The sequence below is a fragment of the Cervus canadensis genome, chromosome 25 (assembly GCF_019320065.1).
Source record: "Cervus canadensis isolate Bull #8, Minnesota chromosome 25, ASM1932006v1, whole genome shotgun sequence".
Classification (NCBI taxonomy): Eukaryota; Metazoa; Chordata; class Mammalia; order Artiodactyla; family Cervidae; genus Cervus; species Cervus canadensis.
In genome coordinates, this window is record NC_057410.1 from 45,080,819 (window position 1) to 45,100,637 (window position 19,819).

The 19,819-nt window shown below is 37.6% G+C and overlaps 1 protein-coding gene across 5 annotated transcripts in view; it reads left to right on the forward strand.

Annotated features, from left to right (window-relative positions):
- Positions 1-19,819, forward strand: part of PPP1R12A (protein phosphatase 1 regulatory subunit 12A) — a 160,998-nt gene that overhangs the window by 10,358 nt on the left and 130,821 nt on the right. The window lies entirely within an intron of this gene.

Sequence of the window (19,819 nt, forward strand, 5' to 3'; positions counted from 1 at the left end):
TTTCATTATTGATTTTCTCAAAGATATGTTCATTTGTACTGTTTTTCTTAAAAAATTAGAACAGCTGAAATGTTCAACAGTTTATATCCTTTCTAATTGTGTTAAATGATCTGCATACAAATTTTGCCTCATATTCAAGTTTTTTCCCTTTCAGAATGTCTATTGCTATTTTAACTCTTTCAGCCATCTTTTTTTTTCTTTAAACACTGAAATGTCTTTAAATTTCTGATTTTCTCAATGTGGTTGAGAAAAGCATTCTCATGAAAATGTCTCAAGTAATAAGCTTTCACTGCCTTCTACTCTTCTTTTTGTCTTCACCATCTTTTTTGTTTTTAAACATTGCTTACTTTCAAGTTTTTTTTTTTTTAAGTTTGTTGTTTTATATGTATTTTATCTGAAACAAAAATTGAAGAATAATAATTATTTAAGTAAAGATTCATAGAAGAATATAAAAAAGGAACAGTGCTATTCAAATTCTCAGGCATGGAGCTTAGCTAGCCCCCATTGAAAACTTCAGTGAACCCCCTTTATCCATCTCTATCCAATATATACTTTTATAAAAATGAGGTTATATTTAATTTTCTGGTTTATAACCTGCTTCTAAATTATGCATTTTTAGAAATAATTCTGTGGTAATGACTATTAGGTCCACTGTGTGAATACATGTGCACATTCCTTAAGTTTATTTTCCTAGTTGTCTGATGATGAATAGTATACTTTCAATTTCTCATGATAATGGTAGATATTATACTATGTATATCTTACTCATGAAATTATATTGTTCAAATTGTTTCTTAGAGGTTTTACTTGCAATTTTATATGTTTTGCCCAAGATAGCATGCTGTTCTAATGCTTGTTGATTCAGAAGCTATTTTTAGTAAAATCTCTAGCATATGCAGGCTTCCTCGGCGGCGCAGTGGTAAAGCATCTCCCTGCCAGTGCGGCAGATGCAGATTGACTCCCTGAGTCAGGAAGATCCCTCAGACGAGGAGATGGCAACCCCCTGTAGCATTCTTGTCTGGGAAATCCCGTGGAAGAGGGGCCTGGCTACCCACAGTCCTTGGGGTGGGAGAGCATTGACTGTGACTTAGCGACTGAGCACTGACCCACTCACTCTAGTACATTTAACACAGGAGACTCACCTTGGGCGTACTCTGCTGACATACACATGCTTTCATAATGGGATGATGTCGTCTTCCTTCTCTGAGGTACCTATAGGGAAATCTATTTTATTACTCTGTGTGTTAACAAAGTTTGTTTGTAAGTTGTTTGAAATATTACACAGCATTTGTATTTACTGATAAATGATGCTGTTATTCATGTAGTGATTAACTCAGTCATAAATAACATAAGATCCCTCTCTGCATGTAGTGTATAATCAAGAGGAGGTGCCAGAAAATGTAGAGTAGAGATATAGGGTGAAATGAATTTTTTTACTGGGAGGACTTAACCTAGAATATCAGGAAAGACATCCCTGAGAAAGCTCTGTTTAAGTTATAAGGAACTTAACAGGTGACTTGAATCTTTTCTTGACCCTGTTCCAGCCTCGTTTTCTGAATGCTCCTATTTGGTTTCTTTTTCTGGTCTCTTTCTTTCCTCTTAAATTTTATGTGCTTATTTATTTATTTTTGGCTGTTCTGGGTCTTCATGGCGCCAGTGGGCTTGCTTTCTCTAGTTGCAGGGGCGATTCTTTGTTGAGGTGCATGGGCCTCTTATTGTGGTGACTCCTCTTATGGAGCACAGGCTCTAGACATGCTGGCTTCAGTAATTGTGGTAGCTCATGGGCTTACTTGCCCTGCAGCATGTGGAGTCTTTGACCAAGAATTGAACCCATGTCCCCTCCACTGGCAGACGGCTTCTTAACCATTGGACCACCAGTGGACCATGTTTTTTCTTTCTTGAAGAAGAATGTTCCAAAGTTCTCTTGCATTGTTCTGTTGTTTAGTCACTAAGTCGTGTCCAACTCTTTGAGACCCCATGGACTGTAGCCCTCCAGGTTCCTCTGTTCATGGGATTTTCCAGGCAAGAGTACTGGAGTGAGTTGCCATTTCCTTCTCCAAGGGATCTTCCTGATTCAGGGATTGAATCCCCATCTCCTGCATTGGCAGGCAAATTCTTTTACCATTGAACCACCTTGGAAACTACAAAGTTCTCTGTGTGTCTCTAATTTTTCTTTTTCATATCATTCATTCTTATAGTTTCAGCTGTTCTGTTTATGTGCTCTGTTTTCCTTTTTATATAATATACATCTTATTTTTTACATCATCTGTCTTCCATTTACTAAACTAAATCTCAGGGTCTTGTGTTTTCTCCTTCCACTTCCAACATACAGTCAATATCTCTCATTATGCACACCTGAAAAAAAATACTTCTAAACTCATCCTATCTTTTTATATATTCAGTTAACATAATTAAAGGCCTATTCTGTGTCTCACACTATTAAGAACTGGGAGGATATACTTTAAACAAAAGAGATATCAACACTACCCTCACAGAGTTTAGCATAAAGTGAAATTGCTTAGCCATCAGGAACATGCAAATCAAAACCATGATGAGATACCACTTCACACCTAATAGAATGACTATAATAAAGACAACAGATAATAACAAGTATGACTGGAGTATGGAGAAATTACATTTCTCCTACACTGCTGGTGGTAATGTAAAATGGTGCAACCATTTTCGACTACTTGCAGAGCTAGACTGTTCTGCAAGTAGTCTAGCAACAGAATAGTTGCCATATAACCTAGCAGTTCTCCTAAGTATATCATCAAAAGAATTGAAAACAAAATGTGTATGTTAATGTTTATGGCAGTGTTAACATAATAGCCAAAAAGTGGAACCAACACAAAATGTCTATCAGCTGATAAACAGATAAATAAAATGTGGTTGTTTTGTTATTGAAATCAGTGGAATGTTATTTGTCAATAAAAAGAAACTAAGTACTGATACTTGCTACAACATAGACTTGCTATAACATAAAGACATTAAACAATGTAAAAGGCACCAGTCACAGAAGACCACATATCGTAGGTTTCCATTATATGAAATGTTCAGTATAGGTGAATACATAGAGACAGATGGTAGATTAGTGTTTGCCGAAGGCTGAAGGTATTGAGGGGAAATGGGGAAATATATGTCCTTTTCCCATATATCTGCTAATAGATATAGCATTTCTTTTTAGGGTGATAAAGATGTTCTAAAATTAGTTGTGATGGTTGCCTAACTCTGAATATACCAAAACCTTTTAATTACACACTTGGAATCAGTTCAGTTCAGTTGCTCAGTGGTGTCCAACTCTTTGTGACCCCATGGACTGCGGCATGCCAGGCTTCCCTGTCCTTCAGTATCTCCCAGAGTTGGCTCGAACTCATGTCCATTGAGTCGGTGATGCCATCCAACCATCTCATCCTCTGTCGCCCCCTTCTCCCCCTACCCTCAGTCTTTCCCAACATCATTTCCAATGGTTCAACTCTTCCCAATAGGTTGTCCAAAGTATTAGAGTTTCACTGTCAGTCCTTCCAGTGACTGTTTAGGATTGACTGGTTTGATCACCTTACTGTCCAGAGGATTCTCAAGAGTCTTCTCCAACACTGCAGTTCAAAAGCATCAATTCTTTGGTTCTCAGCCTTCTTTATGGTTCAGCTCTCACATCTGTACATGACTACTGGAAAAACCACAGCTTCGACTATATGGACCTTTGTCGGCAAATTAATGTCTCTGCTTTTTAGTATGCTGTCTAGGTTTGTCGTAGCTTTTCTTACAAGGAGCAAGCATCTTTTAATTTCATGGCTGCAATCACTGTCTGCAATGATTTTGGAGCCCAAGAAGATAAAGTCTGTCATTGACAATATAATTTCCCAATTTTGAACTAGTCCATTGTTCTATGTCCGGATCTAACTGTTGCTTTTTGACCTGAATATAGATTTCTTGGGAGGCAGGTAAGTGAAGTGAAAGTGAAAGTCGCTCAGTCGTGTCTGACTCTTTGCGACCCCATGGACTATACAGTCCATGGAATTCTCTAGGCCAGAACACTGGAGTGGTTAGCCTTTCCCTTCTCCTCCAGGGGATCTTCCCAACCCAAGGATCAAACCCAGGTCTCCCGTATAGCAGGCAGATTCTTTACCAGCTGAGCCACAAAGTAAGGTGGTCTGGTATTCCCATCTCTTTAGGAATTTTCCATAGTTTGTTGTGATCCACAGAGTCAAAGGCTTTAGCATAGTCAGTGAAGCAGAAGTAGATGTTTTTCTGGAATTCTCTTGCTTTTTCTGTGATCCAGTGGATGTTGGCAATGATCTCTGGTTCCACTGCCTTTTCTAAATCCAACTTGAATATCTGGAAGTTCTCGGTTCATGCATTGTTGAAGCCTAGCTTGAAGGGTTTTGAGTATTACCTTGCTAGCATGTGAAATGAGCACAATTGTGTGGTAGTTTGAGCATTCTTTGGCATTGCCCTTCTTTGGGATTGGAATGAAGACTGACCTTTTCCAGTCCTGTGGCCACGGCTGAGTTTTCCAAATTTGCTGGCATATTGAGTGCAGCACTTTAGCAGCAGCATCTTTTAGGATTTGAAATAGCTCAGCTGGAATTCCATCACCTCCACTAACTTTGTTCTTACATTTGAACTGAGTTGTTATATAATGTGTGAATAAATTTACAGTAAGCTGTTGTATTTTTTATGTATTTATCACTATTCACCACTAAAAATTGAGGCTGTAATTCTCTTCTACCAGTTCCCCAGCCCTAGTCTAGGCTTAGTATTCCTCAGTGTAGTTATGATTACCTAGAAGATGGCCAGCTATTGTCCCTGCCCTAACACAGCTTGCAGTGCATTAGATATATGGATCAATAAAAGGATATTATGGGACTTCCCTAGTGCTTCAAATGGTAAAGTATCAGCCTACAGTACAGTGAGCCGGTTTCAGTCCTTGGGTTGGAAAGATCCCCGGAAGAAGGGAATGGCAACCCACCCCAGTATTCTTGCTTGGAGAATTCCATGGACAGAGGAACCTGACAGGCTACACTCCGCGGGGTCACAAAGAGTCAGACACGACTGAGCATCTAATGCTTTCACTTTTCATACAGGGAAATTACACACTTAATGAAATTATACATTTATGTCAGTTATGTGTAATGATATATAATGGTTGTAGTACTTAGTGGTATGGAAGTTGATGAAGATACATCTCACTTTGATTTGGGGAAAGGGAAAACTTCCTGAAGAAAGTTATTTTTTTTTAGCTGTTGAGTGGTGAGTAAAAGTTAGCCAAAGTTGTAAGAAAGAAGAGAGTACAGCAAACTGTTTCAGAGAGAGGGACTAGTATGTGCAAAGAGCTGGAGGTATGTAGACGTGTTGAAGCATTTTATCAGGTTAAATGAGAAAATCAGATTTTCTGTTTAAGAAGGATCACTTTGGCTGCAGCATGGAGAATGCAGCTGAAAAGAGGACAAGACTTGAGGCAGGGAAGCTAGTTCGGAAACATAAGTAGTCTAAGAGAGTTGAACTAGCTTAGTGGCAGTCTAGTTGGAAAATAGTAGATGGACTCAGGACATACTCAAGAAATAGAATTGGTAGGAGTTGGAAGTGGTTTGACATGAGGGAATAGAGGCAAAGATGTGTGTGCACTTGGTTTCCAGTTTGGATAGCTAGGTGAATGGAGTGCTTTTCACAGTGTTTTCATTCAGTTAATGCTTGCTTTGTGCTTACTCTGTAGGTCAGAAGCAGAGTACATTTGAGTGCTATTTGGGGCAGACAGGCAGTAAACAAGAAATTAAAGTCAAGTATGAAATATATGCTAAAGGATCTGTAGGATATTGAGATGTGGCTTACTTACAAATTATATGTAAAAATCGTTAAGAGGGTTTTCTGGTCTTAGTTTGTTTCCTTAGATGTGTCTATTTTCTTAGGTGTATTTGAGTAGCAAATAGAAGTGAATTTACAAAGCCACAGGGAAACCACAGAATAAGGATTCATGGTTAGATTTTTTTTAGGGTTTTGGTGAACTATCCAGAAACACATACAGAATTGTGTGTGTGTTTTTTGTGCCTTTCCCTTCAGAAGAATTAAGAACTCTAAGGTCAAATTTATTTTTGTGCTATTGTAGGAGAAGGTAGAGTGTGTATTTTTAGGCATATGGGGAGAGCTAGAGCACAGAACTGTTGGAAAGCAGTAAAGGAGCGGTAGTAGTAACAATCCAGAAGTCTTTTATTGCCTTAATAACGCACTGTGAAAATCAGGTCATCGGTTAAAATGAAAGATGAGAGTACTTTTTCTCAAAGCATGTTTGTTTTTGCTAAAATTGCACAGTTAAAAAATCATTCAACACTCTCTGGGAATTCCCTGGCAATCTAGTGGTTTGGACTGCAGACTTCATTGCAGGGATCATGCATTCGATTCCTGGTTGGGGAACTAAGTAGCTGCAAACCTTGCAGAGTGGCCAGAAAAGAAAAAAATGTCTCTCAACTTTTTTCAGTTTTTAGATTTACAAAGTTGTGTTTTCTGGGAAAATAAAAGTAAAATACTGTTTTTAAGCAAGAAACTTTTTCTTTTTTGCTCAAAATATTTCTAGAGTTCCTTTGAGTATTTGTGACTTTTTTTGCATATTTTGCCTTTTTTGTTTTTTTTTTAAGTTACACAGTTAATGAGAAAAGTAGCAGTTCTACAAAACGATTGTGTGGTTTATTTTGACCTTGAGCAGGCATCATTGGATTTGTTTTAGCTTAAATAGGAAATGGTTATTATATACTAAACCTGAACTCAAAATTATCATGGCATTTCCGCCCCACACATACAGCTTTTTTTTCCCTGGCCGTGACATGAGGCAGTTGGGACCTTAGTTCCCTGACCAAGTAGACCCTGTGCCCCCTGCAGTGGGAGCATGGAATCTTAACCACTAGACCGCCAGGGGAGTCCCTTTTCTGCCCTTTTAAACTTACCCTTGACATTTAAAGCCCGTCTTACTTAGTGATGGAGGAAGATTATGTACATGTTTGTTTTATGTGTGAGATTGATGATATGTAAATTATTCCCTTTTAAATACACGTAAGTGACAAGAAGTTGCAAGACAGTATGTATGATATAATTCCATTCGGGGGAAAACATTTGCATAGAAAGTAAATCTGAGGATATTACCCCAATTCTTAATGGTTATCTCTGAGAGGGAATTATAGATATTTCAGATTATGCCATCTTTGAGTTGTTTACAACAAGCAGAAAAAAGTAATGAAGATGAATCTGGACTGGAGAAAAATGACTAAATGGCCACTTACACTAATGTATTCAGGATTAAATATAGAGACGTTGACATAATGAATATTAGTGTTTTAGTCTTTAGCCACTCAAGGAAGCTGGTATTGGTGGTTAAGTCTGTATTATGAGAGTCTTTTTTCTGAACTTTTTATTTCATAAGGAAAGACTGATTATCATTAGGATGGTCACCTTGGGAGAGTTTTACAAGTAAGAAAATGAATTAGGAGTTTAGTTGGATGTATTTTGAAGCTTTTGGCAAATAGACTACTGAGAAAATAATAAGCATAATTTCCAAAAAAGCAGATAGTTGGAGTTTTTGGTTTGTTTTAAAATATTTATTTGGCTGTGTTGGGTCTTAGTTGCAGCACAAGGGATCTTGCATTGCAGTGCACAGACTCTGTGGTTGTGGCGCTTGTGCTCAGAGGCTGTGGCACAACCATAGTTGCTCCATGGCATATGGGACCTTAGTTTGCCAACAAGAGATTGAAACCTAAGTCCCCTGCTTTGCAAGGTGGATCCTTAACTACTGGACCACCAGGGAGGTCCCATGGCAGATTCTTGAAGAATCAAGAGATTTTAAAAGCTGGAAAAGCAATTTTTACATGGTGAGCTCTTTTACCTTGTTTTATATGAATATGAAAACCACTTAATGATGAATATCTTTTAAGAATGAATTGCTAAAATGGCTACAAGTCTCTAAGAATAGAATCAGGAAGGTTGAAGCCTAGAGTTACATGAATTTTATGAAAACATTTTTGAAGACAGTGAAAAGAGGGCTGTTAGGAGTTGTGAAATGGATCAAGACTAGGAAGAAGGAAATAACTGGTGGTACAGCATTTAATTTACCTGTGCATTTCTTAAAAATGGTCTACTACTCTGACTGGCAGAATTCTAATATCCATTATTAAGTGGGTAGTTTTAGAAGAGGTTATGTTGATCACTGGATGCCAATTTGAGTTTTCTGAAAACAAGTTTTATGTTGACCTATCTCCACTTCCTTTTTTTGGCAAGGTTAGCAAGTTCAAATGAGGGAAGTTTTGCAAATGTAGTTTGATTTTGCAGTACAGCACTTGGACAGGCTCTTGTTAGATCTTTGTGGTCAACGTGACAGAAATCTGACATGAATATTAGCAGGATTATATGGATTAACCGCTGGATGAACCACTGTATACTCATCACTACTCATCAACCTATTGATGAATCACTCAGTGTCAATCCAGAGGGAAGACTAAAGCAGTGGTCCTTATGTTCTTGACCCTATCTCATTCAACATTGTAGTGCTGGGTTGGCCAAAAAGTTTGAGTTTTTTTATAAGATGGTATGGAAACACTCAAATGAACTTTTCAGCTAACCCCAAATAGATAAAACTGTAGAAGCTGAGAGAGAACTCTAAAAAGTGTGAAATAGTAGGTTTTAAAAAATAAAATGAAAAGATAATGGGTATTAATTGACATTTCTGCATTAAAATATTGATAACTAAGGTTGGTAGAGACCATCTTTGACAAACATGAGAAAAAGTTGCTTGAAAGTTTAAAAGCAAGCCTAGTGTCTGACCAGAGTATAATCATTTTAAAATGTACTAATTCAGTGTAAAGCTAAATTAGTATTTAGTACAGATTTTTTAAAAAATCTGTTTCTTTACATTGTGAAATCACATCTGTAGAACTGTGTCTAGTCCTACAGTTTTTGATTTGTAGGCTGTTTCAGCAGATCCTATCACTGACAGCTTTTTTTCCATTACTCACCAGTTGAATGGCTTTGTATAACAAAATTATTTCTACGGGAAAAAAAAAACCTATAAATTGTTAACATTTATACATAGTTATAGACACACACTTGTAATTCTTCATATACCCTAAGACCCCCCCAAAAAAATCATCAGCTCAACTATGTTCTTTTGAGTCCCTTGAAAAAACAAAGGGAGCAGTTTTCAAAACCACAAATCAATACTTAGCCTTGGTATTAGGAGAGCCACTAGTAGGAAAATGGTATAAGGACCTCTTGTACATATTAATTAGAATGCTTTGTTTTAAGTAGTTCATTGTAAGATTATAGAGATATCTTATAGAATCTGGGCTTCTGGAATGAATTAGAGCCAAGAAGTATATGCAACCCAGGAAGTCTTCTGTGTTTCTCATCATTGTTTCTAACAAATGTTTATTCTTTTTTACAGCAAGCTAGGTTTCTTGTTTTCTCAGTTCAGAAGGAAAAATAAAAGGCTACCAACAGTTTCAGAGTTTATATCTGGTCTGGGTATCTGGAGAGATTGATCACCTTCTGAGTTCCAATTCTGGGTTCCCAGGGAAAGGAATCAATTGATCCACCTTTTAGGTTACTCATGTATCATCCGAGATCATCAGCAGTAGCTGGTGGGGCTGATTCTTTCTGAACAAACAGACTTACTCTGTCATTCTGACTAATGTCTTATGAGAATATGAGGGAGACAAAGCTCGAATTGAGTTCATAAAGAAGCAAATATCGATTATTTAAATATACAGTCTATAAAAATGAAAAGGCATAAAAAATTTTGAATCTTAGACCTGCAGTTCTTAAACCTTTCTGTTTCAAAGCCCTTTTATACTCTTAAAATTTGAACAGACTACACCACACAGGGTATATAAAACTGGGGAAATCTCAATTAGATGGATTACATCGATGTCTGTGTCATGGATATATTACTGTATATAGCTTTCACAGAATTTTATCATTAAGGAAAACTGGGCAAGTAATATTTGTTTCTTACAACTACCTGTAATAATCTATAATTATCTCAATAAAGTAATAATACTAATTTGTTGGTTACTATTATTTTTTGCCTACTATTAATGTAAAAAAATAGGGGGAAGAACCCAAAGACTTTTTTATGTTGACTGTCTTCCAATATTTAATGAATTAGAAAGCAAAACTCAAAGATCTTTAAAATACTTATTTGTTTTAAAATAACTCATATGCAAATATACTGGGTTGTCCAGAAATTTTGTGAATAATATGTTAATGGAAAATAAGCATTTTGCAAGTCAAAAAATTTAATGAAGAATGACATTGTTTTACATTTTGCAGTTTTTAATGTCTTGCTTAATAGAAGATAAATGGATTCTTGTAACTATTTCTGCATGTTGTATGTTGTAATTTCACATATATAGCTTCTGGAAAATTCTACCATTACATTTGTGAGAGAATGAGAATGTTAACCTTGCCAGACTTCCTGTAAGGGTTTCACAGAGCCTGTGAGCTAAATAAATGAAAAGATATACCAGGTTTATGGTTTGGAAGGTTGACTCTTATAAGAAGTTAATTCTAAACCAATCACAGATTCAACACAAGCTGAACCAAAATCCCAGTTGTGTGTGTGTGTGAGAGAAAAATGACAGTCTGATGATCAATGAAAAAGGCCAAATATAGCCTGGTTAATCTAAAACAGAAAGGTGCAGGGGAAGGGATGGATTGGGAATTTGGAATTGACATGTACATGCTGCTATATTTAAAATAGATAATCAACAAGGACCTACTCAATAGTACAGGGAACTCTCAATACTCTGTAATAACCTAAGTGGGAAAAGAATTTTTAAAAAAATAGATACATGTATTATATATAACTGAATCATTTGCTGTATACCTGAAACTAACACAACACTGTTAATCAACTTTACTCCAATATAAAATGAAAATTAAAAAAGAATGAAAAAGGGGAAAGGAGTTATTTCCTCTGATGGAAAATAAATGGAACTCACTCAGCCTACCCATATGGAAAAAGGGCTGACATCCTATACCTTACATCATACACAAAGATAAATTTGAGATAGATTGTAGATCTAAATATGAAATATGTAATAATAGATTATTGAAGAAGGTAACACATTAAGATGAAGAAGGTAACACATTAAGATGTCTTTAGAAACTTGAAGTAGGGAAAATATGTTTAAACTGGACACAAAAATCATTAACCATAAAAGAAAAGACTGATTAATTGGAGTACATTACAATGAAGAGTCTCTGTCCCTCCAAAGATGACATTAAGAGAAGCTTCAGAATAGGAAGATACTTGTCTCACATAGAGTTGACATAGAGCTTATATTCAAAGATGTGTGTGTGTGTGTGTATAAATGTGCTTAGTCGCTCAGTCGTGTCCGACTGTTTGTGACCCCGTGCACTGTAGCCCGCCAGGCTCCTCTCTCCATGGGATTCTCCAGGAAGAATACTGGAGTGGGTTGCCCTCCCTCCTCCAGGGATCTTCCCAACTCAGGGATCAAACCCAGGTCTCCCACATTGCAGGCAGATTCTTTACCATCTGAGCACCAGGGAAGCCTGGTGTATATATGTATTAAACTACAAATCAGTGAGAAAAAATACACAAGCACATCGCAAAAGAAAGTATTCAAATGGTGATAAACATACAAAAAATTATTCAATATTGTTCATCAGAGAAAGTATATTGTTATATTTTCAACATATATATGAAAGTATATGTTAAAGTATATTCAGTATTGTCCATCACAGTAAGGTATTAGCATATATCCACCAGAATGGCTAAATTTTAAGACTGAAAATATTAAATACCGGAAAGGATGTAGAGAAACCAGAATCCTTATATGCTGCTGGTATAAGAAGTATATGAGATTTCAAATGAATTCAAATGTTTTGAGAAGTTGTCTCTTTTGCTAGATTAGACATATAAAATACCAGTGGAAGCATTTACTGTGGGTTAATATACTTTCTGGGCTTCTGAGGTGGTGCAGTGGTAAAGAATCTGCCTGCCAATAGCAGGTTTGATCCCTGGGTTGAAAAGATATCCTGGAATAGGAAATGGCAACTCACTCCAGTATTCTTACCTGCGAAATCCCATGGACAGAGCCTGGCAGGCCGGTTCATGTCATCACAAAGAGTTGGAGGTGACTTAACGACTGAACACAGTATACTTTTTAAAGCTAAAATTTCACAAAAGACTGCTAAGGCTGCTTACTAAACGAACTCATTCCTAAAATTGGTAGAATTTACGTTAATAGAGGGCAGAGATTCTCTTATACTGATTAGCTGGTGATTGAACTATCAATATTTCATGAATTTAACAATGTTTGTTGAGTGCCTTGTATGTGCCAAGCTTGGTACTAGGAGCTAAGGAATACAGACAAATCTTTGCTCTCATTAATCAGATAATCAGTGTTGAGTATTTTGAAGGAAAAGCATAGAATACTGTATATGTCCAGTATATTTCTATTAAAAATAAGTAGTAAAGGGGATAAAAGGATTTGAGAGTTTAGGTGGGGTCTCTGAAAGTGATGGTTGAACTGAGAGCTTCAGCTCTCAGTGTAACTTGGTAGAGTTGGTGAAGGGAGGAGAGGTAGAATCTTAGTGGTAAAATGTTGAGGAGTAGGACGAAGGAAACGACATATAAAGGCCCTTCGTAGGAAGGAGGGAGGGAGCATGGCCCAGTGGAAGAATGGAAGAGTCCAGTGGAAGTGAGTCCACGTTAATGAGGAGAAGAGTGGTGCCCCAGGATGTGCAGAGAGGCGGCAGAGGCCGGATCTAGCAGGGCCCAGTGAGTGAAAGGCGCTCAGTCACGTGCAGGCTCTGCGACCCTGCGGGCTGTAGGCCACCAGGCTCTTCTGTCCATGGGATTTTCCAGGCAAAAATATTGGAATGGGTTGGCATTTCCTTCTCCAGAGGATTTTCCTGACCCAGGGATCAAATCCGAATCTCCTGCATTGCAGGCAAACTTTTTACCATGTGAGCCACCAGGGAAGCCCATACATTTCATACTGAGAGCTCTCGAAATGCATTGGAGACTTAATTGTCTTAATGTAATCAGATATGCATGGGGGAAGAAAGAGGAGGTTCTAACAGGAGAACAATTCCAGAGGCTATTGCAATAGTTCAGACAAGAGATCTTTGCTCAGATGGCTCTTCAGTTGAACACTGGTATTTTTACATGTTTAAAGGCATACTCAGTGGGGGAGGGTATAGCAATTCTGTGGTTTGTATGTTTGAGATGATTCATAAACGAGGATAAGCTGGAATTGTTCACTGTCTTTAAAATGTGCTGAAGGAGGCGAGTGAGGAAGGAGCTAAACCCAGGTGATGGAAATGCAGTCAGGGTTTTGGGTCTGAAGGAGGTTCAGTTTTCGGAAATGGATAATAGTCTGTGAGGAAGGTTGCAAGAATGGATGGTGGCAAGCCTAAAAGTATATACTTGGTGTATAAAATGGTAAAGTTTTGCAACACTGAAGTTAATGAATTAAAGTCTACTGGAGAATTAATTTGATGGTTATGAAAAATAGCAGCTTGGAAGCCATTTCAGTAGTTCAGCTCAGAGTTTAAACTATTCCTTCTAGTCTCCCTTAAATTTTATTTGATACTGTAGGTTTCCTATTTACTGAGAAAGACTTGGGTTTTGGATCAGTATTTTATAATTCTTATCTTCAGAATTTTGTGGTAAAGTTACAAAATGATTTTTGTTAGACATCATAAGAAGTTAGGAATTGATACATTTTTTTCTGCTTTCCCTTTTCAAGTCAGTAATACTAACTTTCTTAGCCATAGCTACATTCTCTGTTTTAATAGAGTTGCATAAACTTAATACAAAATTGAGAAATGCTTAAATAATTTGAACTGATAGTATTCATCTTTTACAATGACTAGCCCATGAAACTGAAGGTTTGTGGATTTTTTTATTCATATTGTTCTATTAATGTATTAACTTTTCCCCCCCCAGGAGTGAAATTCATAGTGAACAGCATGAAGTATTTATTTTAATTTTATGTAGTTCTTACAAAGATCAGAAAAACGTTTTTTTAAGAATGAAGTAATTAGTGGAGATTATATTTTGAAATACACTTTGAAGATTCATTTTAATTGTTACCGTAGTTGTCTCTCACAGTTCTTTTCCAGTTGGGTCTTATTGGCTAATTCACACGGACCCTTTCCTCACTCCAAAAGCTTCTCTCTCCTCTCTTTAGTCCCACCCAAATGATAAATACGATTTGTTGTCAATTTACAAAATGATTCCACCCCTTTTTATTTGAAAGCAATATGGCATTAAGTAGAAGCTATAGTTAGGGCATGGAACTTTTAGTTTGTAACAGGTTCTTATAAAAAGCATGAAAATTCATAGCTTTCCATCTTTACAAGGACCTGTCTCTGGGAATAATAGTAAACCCAAATAATTTTGTTTAACTGTGACTTGCCTAGTAGCTCAGAGAGTAAAGCATCCACCTGCAATGCAGGAGACCCTGGAGAAGGAAATGGCAACCCACTCTAGTGTTCTTGCCTGGAGAATTCTGTGGAAGAGGATCTTGGTGGGCTACAGTCCATGGGGTTGCAAAGAGTTGGATACGACTGAGCGACTAACACACACAGGTAATAGACACTGTTTATAGGCACATGTACTGTCTCAAAATAGTCATATGAAGTAAATATGTTTATTCTTATTTTTGTATTATACCAGTGACGAAAATGAGATACAGTTGTGACTGCAAGGTCACAACAAAGCTTATACATTGCACAGCTGGGGTTTGAACCTGGATGGTGGTGGTGGTGGTGGTTTCAGTCGCTAAGTGAAAGTGAAGTTGCTCAGTCGTGTCCGACTCTTTGCAACCTCGTGGACTATAGCCTACCAGGCTCCTCAGTCCATGGGATTTTCCAGGCAAGAGTACTGCAGTAGGTTGCCATTTCCTTCTCCAACTCTTTGTGACCCCGTGAACTGCAGCACTCCAGGCTTCCCTGTCTTTCACGTATCTTCTGGAGTTTGTTCAAACTCATGTCCATTGAGTTGATGACGCCATTCAACCATCTCATCCTCTGTCGCCCCATTTGCCTCCAACCTTCAGTCTTTTCAAGCATCAAGGTCTTTTCCAGTGAGTCAGCTCTTCGCATCAGGCGGCCAAAGTAATGGAGTTTCAGCATCAGTCCTTCCAGTGAATATTCAGGGTTGATTTCCTTTACGATTGGTTTGATCTCCTTGCTATCCAAAGGACTCTTGAAGAGTCTTCTCCAGCACCACAACTCGAAAGCATCAGTTCTTCAGCAGTCAGACTTATTTATGATCTACCTCTCACATCTGTACATGACTGTTGGAAAAACCATAGGGTAGTTTGACTCAACATTGTTCAAAGTGTTATAGTGCCTCTGGGCTACTTGAATCATTAGAGTCTACCTCTTTTGGTATCCTAAAGAATACCTGGGGCTAATTATAGGTCAGTAGATAGGCTAGAGCCTGTGTGGTAGATCAGTTATCTCCTAAAGCTGTACCAATGGGGTATTCCCAGAAGCTTCCTATATACAGACAGGGAACACTAAGGTTTGCTTTTGCAGCTTATATGCACTACTGTCCTAGAGCTTGCTCTTTAGGTACTATTAGACAAGAAATACAGAGCCCTGACTAATAGGGGTGTGGTTAGTTTTTGAATAATCAGTCTTTGGTTCTAAATACTTTACCTGAAATATGTTAACTCCTATAACGACTAAAGTATATCACAAAGCTAACAGGTCAGTCCTGAATATTCATTGGAAGGACTTATGCTGAAGCTGAACCTCCAATACTTTGGCCATCCGATGTGAAGAACTGACTCATTTGAAAAGACCCTGATGCTAGGAAAGATTGAAGGTGGGAGGAGAAGGGGACGACAGGATGAGATGGCTGGATGGCATCACCGACAATGGGCATGGGTTTGGGCGGACTCCAGGAGTTGGTGATGGACAGGAACGCCTGGCGTGCTGCAGTCCATGGGGTCTCAAAGAGTCGGACACGACTGAGCGGCTGAACTGACTGAACAGGTCAGTAGTCTTATATTAGTATTTTATGATTCCATTATGTTCTCTTAGATGTTCTCTTGTCAGAAGGCATCATGTAAAAAGCCTTATTAAATGCTTTTGTGTCATTTTCAGTTTACATGTATGGGATCATATACCTGCTTTTCTGCTAGCTTCTGCTCTTCTATTAAGTCATTTTTTCCATTACTAAAAGCTTGTTTGTTTTCATTGGATAATCTGATTCCAAGTTTAGAACTTCTGTGTTTTATAGGACTGTGAATGACAGAAAGATAAAAAATGAAAAGACTACAAGTAAAGCAGTTACTAGTTTCAGTAGAAAATTCAAATCCATCTGTTTTTTTTCTATTATTAACTGTTCTCTGCCTATTTTGGAATAAAAGTAAAACTAGCACCTAGTTTACGTATGGTGGTTATCATTGATACTTACAGTACCACAAGCATTGTGCTCTCTGAAGATTTGAAATAATTAAATGCAATGCTTTGGATCATCATCCTGTTTTAAATAGAAGTAAATTTTAGGAATGATTCCACTTTTTACTCTGCAAGACTGTGTAAGATTTAACATTGGTTAAAGAAATCTTTATATAGGGAAAATGAATTATGAGTTAGTATCCTGACTAAACATTTCCAGTCCCAGAGACCCATGTATATAAAGATATCTTCTATTATTTTGGAAGTTTATGGTACTAAGCAGTCTGATTGCTCCTTAGGTTAATGGTGGAGATCATTCCATTTAAAATGCTATGAATCCCGACCCTAATCTGGAAAATCCCGCATTTCCCAGGGCAAATAAGCCTATGTACCACAACTATGGAGCCTGTGCTCTGGAGCCTGCAAGCCTCAACTACGGAAGCCTATGTGCCCCAGAGCCTGTGCTCCGCAACACAAGAAGCCCCAGCAGTGAGAAGCCCATGCATCACAGCTAGAAAGTAACCCTCACTCTCTGCAACTAGAGAGAGCCTGCTCACAGCAACAGAGACCCAATGCAGCCAAAATACATAAACAACAAAAGAGTATTAATTAAAAAACTTAAAATTCTGGAATAATGCAGAGGAGAAAATACGTTGAATTAGATAGAGATTTCCTAGCTACAGTACCAAAAGCACAATCCATAAAAGAACAGATTGATAAATTGAACCTCATGATAATTGAAAACCTTTGTTTTTCAAAAGTCACTGTTAAGAGAGTTAAAAGACAAGCCACAAACCAGGGGAAATTCTTTACAAAGCATATATCTGATAAAAGTCTTGTTTCCAGAATATTTTTTTTAACTCTCAAACCTCAAAAATGTGAAACAACCAAATTTTTTTAAGTGGGCAAAAGATTTAAATAGACTTCATAGCATATATATATATATGTGTGTGTGTGTGTGTGTGTGTGTGTGTGTGTGTGTGTATATATGAATACCTAAGAAGTATAAAAGATGCTCAATATCATTATTCATTAAGAAAATACAAGTTAAAACCTCAGTGATACAGCACTACACACTTTAATGGCTTAAATTCAAAAGACAGACTATACCAAGTATTGGTGAGGATATAGAGGAACTAGACCTCTCAGACATTGCTGATGGGAATGCGAAATGGTAAAATTGCTTTGGAAAGCAGTTTGGTACCTTCTTAAAAAATTAAGGAGCTTCCTTACATCTACCTTTTGATCCAGCTGTTCTCCTCCTAGATATTTATTCAAGGGAAAAGAACTATATCCCTACAAAGACTTGTTCAAGAGTGTTCATAGCAGTTTTATTTGTGAAAGCCAAGACTGGGAATAATCCAAATATCCATGCATGCATACTTCATCGTGTCTGACTCTTTGTGACCTTATGGACTATAGCCCACCAGGCTTCTCTGTCCATGAGATTTTCCCAGGAAGCATACTGATGTGGGTTGCCATTTCCTCCTCCAGGGGATGTTCCCTACTCAGGGATTGAACCCACATATCTTGCGTCTCCTGCGTTGCAGGTGGATTCTTTACCCCTGAGCCACCAGTGAAGCCCCATCCAAATGTCCATCAACAGGTAAATGGATACAACAGTTGTGGTGTATTTATGCAATAGAATATACTTACCAGTAAAAAGGAATGAACTATTAATATATATATATAACATGTTGTTGTCAGTGCTAAGTCATGTTGACTCTTTGTGATGCCATGAACTGCAGCACAGCAGGCTTCCCTGTCCTCCACTATCTCCTGGAGTTCGCTAAAACTCCTGTCCATTGAGTCAGTGATACCATCCAAGCATATCATTCTGTGTCACCTACTTTTGCCCTCAGTCTTTCCTGGCATCAGGGTCTTTTCCAGTGAGTCGACTCTTCTATAAGGTGGCCAAAGTATTGGAGCTTCAGCATCAGTCCTTCCAATGAATATTCAGGGTTGATTTCCATTATGATTGACTGGTTTGATCACCTTGCTGTCCAGGGAACTCTCAAGAGTCCTCTCCAGCACCACAGTTCAAAATCATCAATTCTTCGGCCCTCAGCCTTCTTTATAGTCCAACTCTCGCATCCGTGACTACTGGAAAAACCATAGCTTTGACTTTATGGACCTTTGTTGGCAAAGTGATGTCTCTCCTTTTTAATACACTGTCCAGGTTTGTCATAGCTATTCTTAATTTCATGGCTGCAATCATGAATGACTCTCGTAATAATCATGCCATTGAGGAACCCAGACTTTAAAATTTTTTTAATTATAGAAGCATACTGTGTTGTGGAATCTAAAAAGAAATGATACAAGTGAATTTATAAAACAGAAACAGACTCGGTTGTGAGGAGCAAGGTGTGGGGGCGATGATGGGGAAAGGGATAGTTAGAGAGCTTGGGATGGACATGTACACAGTGCTATATTTTAAATGGTGAACCCACAAGGACCTACTGTATAGCACATGGAACTCTGCTCAATGGGAGGGGAGTTTGGGGCAGAATGAATACATGTATATGTATGGCTGAGTCATTTTGCTGTTTATCTGAAACTTACAACATCGTTTGTTAACCGGCTATACCCCAATACAAAGTTAAAAGTTTTAAAAGATAAATGCTATGAACTCTTATAGATCACGGTACCATAGAATATAGCAGTCTTCCAGTTGTTAAAAAAAAAATAGATTTAGGATGTTTATAATTCTAAGCTTTCATTATTCGTGGTTCACTCACTCATTCATTTGTTCATTCAGCCAGCAAGTATTTCTTGTGTGCTTGCTTTGGCACTCATGTTTTGATAAGCATCTTAAGGTATGAGAACTTTTTCAGTCAAAGTGGAATGATTTCTTAAGCATAGATTTTCGGAACTGAACCTTTTGGATCAAGATGAAGGGATATTTTTTAAACTATGTACTGTAAGCCTAACCAGATTGCTCCCAAGGGTTGCACCGATCTGACTGCCCGCTTGGAATGGACGTCTCTTTTACTCTAGCCCCACTTGCACTGTACACGTTACCAGCTCCTTTCAGTTGAGTGTAGTGGTACAGATAGTTTTTAGCATCTAAATATATTACAGATAAATTTGTATAGATTTAAAAAATGTTTAATGAAATCCTTTTCATAATTATTTTAGTGGTTTTTCAGTAGAAAATGCCTGATTAAAAATCATCATTAAAAATACACAGGAGTTAGGAATGAAGCAAAAACTTAAACAGATGTACAAGCAAAATATGTTTAATTGGAAACATAATTATAATACCAAGTAACAAATCGCTAGTCAAATCTATCACGCAAGTAGAGGGAAGGTATTGATAGCTGTGAAGAACACTGCTACTGTCTTAGGGTTAAGTCTTTCCCGTGCCATTTTTTAGCTGTTCTCACATAGTCTC